The sequence below is a fragment of the Scylla paramamosain genome, chromosome 20 (genome assembly GCF_035594125.1).
Source record: "Scylla paramamosain isolate STU-SP2022 chromosome 20, ASM3559412v1, whole genome shotgun sequence".
Taxonomy (NCBI): Eukaryota; Metazoa; Arthropoda; class Malacostraca; order Decapoda; family Portunidae; genus Scylla; species Scylla paramamosain.
The window spans coordinates 7,215,135-7,220,944 of record NC_087170.1 but is presented as its reverse complement, the minus strand read 5'-3'; the positions used below and the strand labels follow the sequence as shown (position 1 = coordinate 7,220,944).

The 5,810-nt window shown below is 42.5% G+C and overlaps 1 long non-coding RNA gene across 1 annotated transcript; it reads right to left on the bottom strand.

The window, feature by feature from the left end:
• Window positions 1-555: 555 nt before the first annotated feature.
• On the bottom strand, window positions 556-5,258 carry LOC135110203 (uncharacterized). Its single transcript, XR_010273151.1, has 2 exons — window positions 4,919-5,258; window positions 556-1,087 (listed from the first exon to the last, which is right to left on the bottom strand). It is a non-coding gene; the product is annotated as an uncharacterized LOC135110203 (long non-coding RNA).
• Window positions 5,259-5,810: the final 552 nt, after the last annotated feature.

Sequence of the window (5,810 nt, the reverse complement as noted above, 5' to 3'; positions counted from 1 at the left end):
ACTTTACTCATATCATGACCTGGTGTATTTGTTCTTCTGAGTAACAAAGAGAAAAATTCTAGCCCCAAGCTAATACCTTGTATGAAAATAATGCCTTTATTCATAGAAAAAAAAAAAAAAAAAAATCGGTCGCCCATTTCCCATGGGCGCCAACATGAAGCGTTTTCAGTAGCACTCCGGAAACTCTAACGCCTCCCCGAGGCGTTAAAGTTTCCGGGAGGACAAACCCAAGCACTCGCTTTGATTGGCTGAAAGGTGTTGCCACTCCTTTATTATTAAAAATGACGATTCTGAGGCACATAATAACATGATAATCTTTATATATGAAAAGAAGTTCAAAGTAGTAACCTGTTCCTGGTATTGGAATTCAGAAAAATTGTCCATAGGGACTGAATTAAGAGTTGTATCGTCTCGGGACATCTGGAGGCTGTTCAGACCATGGTCTACTGAGCGACGTCCGTGGCGGTTCAAGTGACTGTGACTTCGAATTTCTGGTTATGGGAACTTGTTGTAGTTTACGCATTACTTTCGTAGGATACTAAATGAAATATAAGGATGACTAGATATCTTTACTGTTCTTTGCTACTGACATATGTATAGTAACAGAACTGTCGAAATATGAAGTTTATTTTGAAATGATGCAGCCATAAGATGAACACCGCGAATCATGGTGCGGCTCTCGTACCAAGGACGGCCCGCACCACACCAGGAATTCCTCCCATTTGTTAAAATCCCTGCTCTATTTCAGGAATTTGAGGAGTTGGCCACAAATAGACATCCTCTCCTGTCTCACACAGGACATCAATCAATCTCTGGACACACTCAAACACTGTGGTCTGTGACGCACTGAACATTTCCGAGATTTCACGATAGGTACTCTGTGCCTAAATACAACAGAGTGAGGTACAAAGATTTTCTTGGACCCAAATAAAGGCTTGTACCTGAAGGCTCCTCACCATAAGCCTTGTGTATCAAGCCAAAGGTGTCGTCAAAAGATTTCCTTGTGAGGCGAAGGTGCCTGAAGAATTCCATCTCACTCATGTTGTCCAGAACATCTGCCTGGCCCTCCTTCTTTGGATGGTGTTCCCTACAAAAGAAATAAAAAATTAGTATACAGTTGAAAATATTAACATACTTGTTATTTGGGATTTGAACAAAGTCTCTGCGTGTGGGAAAATCTTTCCCAAATCTAGCATGTGGTTGGAGGCCATAGTGTTTATCGAGAAATGGGTACCCAACGCAACAACCCAACATAAACACACCTAACCTGACATAAACTATATATAAGAAATGAGTATTTGGACATTAGAAGACCTTAATAAAACATAACCTAACTTAAATTGGAAGTGCCAAACCTACCTAACCTAACCCCACCTGACCTAACATAACCTATAACATAGCCTAACCTAACCTATATATGAGCAATGAGTATTTGGGCATTAGAAGACCCTAATAAAACCTAACCTAACCTAAATTGGAAGGGCCAAACCTAGCTACATATTCTGACCCAGCCTAACCTATATATCAGAAATGAGTATTTGGCCATTACAAGACCCTAATAAAACCTAACCTAAACTAAACTGGAAGGGCCAAACCCACCTAACATAACCCATTCTAACCTAACCTAACCTTTCCCTAATTAGGATTGTAGTCTATTATTAAGTGCACTTTTAATCCCACACTTTCACTCTGCTTCATAGCCATGCCCACTACCGTGGACATGTGAACACTGTAGGAGGAGAGGAAGGTAAGAGGAAGAAACTTAATAAATTAAAAAATAAGAAAAAAAAAAATCAGTTGCTGAAGAAACACAAATATATCCTATTTTTCTTCCAAGCCTTCACGAAACCCTTTGTTTACACATAATACATTGGTAAGAAGTGGCAGACATAATATCATAATATCAGGAGGAGGCATTAGACACCTGCCGAAACGATAATTACTCCCAGTGAGGTCTAAAGCACTATTCCGGGGGTGCTGTGAACTTATCATTAAACCCAGCTGTGACTTCACTGAATGTTTCCCTTTGTGTCTCACAACACAAGGGGGAAGTCACAGCCTGCCCTCTAAAGACAACTCTCTTTCTCTACACAAAACTACAAGCACCTAATAACACACACACCCTTCACTCAAAAATTTTAAAATCATCATGGCGACTCCTACACCAGCCTCGGAGTCCCCATCTGGGGAGGGGACCATAAATGTCCCCAGGTCGGACTGCCTTTCTGTCGACGACCCTAAGTGTCTTGACACCCCCCCCCCCCTCAACTTTTTCTTCATTAACTTCTGCAACATTCGCGGTCTAAGATCTAATTTCAATCTGTAGAACACCACCTCTCCTCTTCTAAACCTCATCTTCTTTTCCTCGCTGAAACTCAAGTGTCTGAGGCAACTGACAGTAGCCCCTTTTCTGTTCCCTCCTACTTTCTCTATCCTCATTTTCGATCCAAAGCTGGGTACTGCGTTTATGTGCGCAGAGACTTAACTTGCTCTCGTGCCCACGCTCTTGAATCTTCCAAGTTTTTCACCATCTGGCTACAACTACAGAGTCATTCTCAACCTAAATTTATCTGTACTGTATGCCTCTCACCTAACTCCTCTGACTATAAGAAATCTTTGACTACTTAACTTCCAAAGTGGAGCACATTCTGACCCTCTTCCCTTTTTGCAGAGATCTCCATTCTTGGAGACTTCAATGTTCACCACCAGCTTTGGCTTTCCTCTCCCTTCACTGACCATCCTGGTAAACTAGCCTACAACTTTGCTATCCTCCATGACCTAGAGCAATTGGTGCAACACCCTACTCGTATTCCTGACCATCTTGGAGATACGCCCAACATTCTTGACCTTTTCCTGACCTCTAGTCCTTCTGCTTATGCTGTCACCCTTTCATCTCCATTGGGCTCCTCCGTATCTTGTCCTATCACTCCAATCCCTCCTCAGGATCTCCCTAAGCGAAGGAGCCTTTGGCGTTTTGCCTGTGCTAGTTTGGGGGGACCTGAGGAGGTATTCTGCTGATTTTCCTTGGAATGACTACTGCTTCTGTGTCAGAGAACCGTCTTTGTGTGCTGAACGCATAACAGAGGTGATAGTGTCTGGCATGGAGGCGTACATTCCTCACTCATTTTCTTGTCCTAAATCTTCTAAACCTTGATTTAACACAGCTTGTTCTCGTGCTATACATGATAGAGAGGTGGCCCACAAAAGGTACTTAAGTCTTCCACCACCAGAATCTCATGCACTTTATATTTCTGCCCGGAACCATGCCAAGTCTGTTCTCCAACTAGCCAAAAACTCCTTCATTAACAGAAAGTGTCAAAACCTTTCAAGATCTAACTCCCCTCGTGACTTCTGGCATCTAGCCAAAAAATATCTCAAATAACTTTGCTTCTTCTTCTTTCCCTCCTCTGTTTCAACCATATGGCACCACTGCTATCACATCTATTTGTAAAGCTGAACTCTTTGCTTAAACCTTTGCTAAAAACTCTACCTTGGACAATTTTGGGCTTGTTACTCACTCTCCTCCACCTTCTGACTACTTCATGCCACCTATTAAAATTCTTCGCAATGATGTTTTCCATGCCCTTGCTGGCCTAAACCCTCGGAAGGCTTATGGACCTGATGAGGTCCCTCCTATTGTTCTCCGAAACTGTGTCTCCGTGCTTGCACCTTGCCTAGTCAAACTCTTTCAGCTCTGTCTGTCAACATCTACCTTTCCTTCTTGCTGGAAGTTTGCCTATATTCAACCTGTTCCTAAAAAGGGTGACCGTTCTAATCCCTCAAACTACCGTCCTATTGCTTTAATTTCCTGCCTATCTAAAGTTTTTGAATCTATCCTCAACAGGAAGATTCTTAAACATCTGTCACTTCACAATCTGTCAACTTCACAAAGATCTATCTGATTGCCAGTATGGGTTCCATCAAGGCCGCTCTACTGGTGATCTTCTGGCTTTCCTTACTGAGTCTTGGTCATCCTCTTTTAGAGGATGAACAAGACGTCCAACCCTGCAGGAGGTAAACATTTCCCGCAGGGAAGCCACAGAACGCTTGACTTCTGATCTTTCTAAAATTTCTGATTTGGGCAGAGCAAACTTGGTATTGTTCAATGCCTCAAAAACTCAATTCCTCTATCTATCAACTTGACACAACCTTTCAGACAACTATCCCTTCTTCTTCAATGACACTCAACTGTCCCCCTCTTCTACACTGGACATCCTCGGTCTGTCCTTTACTTATAATCTGAACTGGAAACTTCACATCTCATCTCTAGCTAAAACAGCTTCTATGAAGTTAGGTGTTCTGAGACGTCTCCTCCAGTTTTTCTCACCCCTCCCCCCCCAGCTGCTAACACTGTACAAGGGCCTTATCCGTCCATGTATGGAGTATGCTTCACATGTCTGGGGGTTCCACTCATACTGCTCTTCTAGACAGGGTGGAATCGAAAGCTTTTCGTCTCATCAACTCTTCTCCTCTAACTGACTGTCTTCAGCCTCTCTCACCGCCACAATGGTGCATCTCTAGCTGTCTTCTACCGCTATTTTCATGCTGACTGTTCTTCTGATCTTGCTAACTGCATGCCTCCCCTCCTCCCGCGGCCTCGCTGCACAAGACTCTTCTTTCTCTCATCCCTATTCTGTCCACCTCTCTAACGCAAGAGTTAACCATTATTCTCAATCGTTCATCCCTTTCTCTGGTAAACTCTGAAACTCCCTGCCTGCTTCTGTATTGCCACCTTCCTATGACTTGAATTCTTTCAAGAGGGAGGTTTCAAGACACTTATTCATCAATTTTTGACCACTGCTTTGACCCTTTTATGGGACTGGCATTTCAGTGGGCATTTTTTTTTTATTGGATTTTTGTTGCTCTAGGCCAGTGTCCTTCCTACATAAAAAAAAATAAATAATAAATAAATAATTACCTTTACACGAAGTAAGAAGTAGCTATTGCTGGGCTCCTATCACTACACCCATATCTGCCTCAGGCTGTATCTCAGCAATGCTTGCAATGGTTAGAAGAGGCTTCAAACAAGGACTTGACGTAAAAGGTTGGTAGTCATCGTCTTCCATGTATGTATCAGAGTCGGTGCTGCTGTCCCTCTCCATGTTTATTTCTCGTATTCTCGGTAGTAGTATATGACGATACTTCCACTCTGTGATCTCTGAATTAAGGCGTACGACAGCTTTTCCGGTAGGGACAAGCGAGGGTCGTCTGGCAGCGGAGTAATTGTGTTCAGTACACTCCCATCCTAAGGGATTGTGGAGTGCTATTGAAAACGACTATGTTGTCTGTCTGTATGTCTCGGGGATGTATGCATGATGTAATAGCGACTAAATCTTACCAATAATTCTTGTACTAACTTAATTCTACTTATATTAATCTAATATTACTTATATTAGCTTAATATTACGTCCCGGCACTACACGAGATTTTCCTTCACAAATAGAATTTTTTACCTACTCCTGAATCCAACTCTTCCTCCATTTAAGGACATTTTCCTTTTCCAAGTAACAATGATTCCCTATCCTTTATCAACAAACCGCTGGCCAGATTTCGAATTTCACCAATGGCTCTGGGAAACATTACATTCAGCATTCTTTCCTCATATGTTACAATAATATAGTTGACAATGGCCTCATATAACCATAACTCCACAATGTTCCTTGGAGACATGACCCCGAATTCCCTTAACTTTGAGGAAGTTAACCACCCCAGTCGACCTCTTGGTGCACTGTCAGTATGAAGCCTTAGTCTTAAGACTTCCGCTGCTCTCTATAGCAAGATTCGGCACTTCCAGTAACCCAACTCCTTTC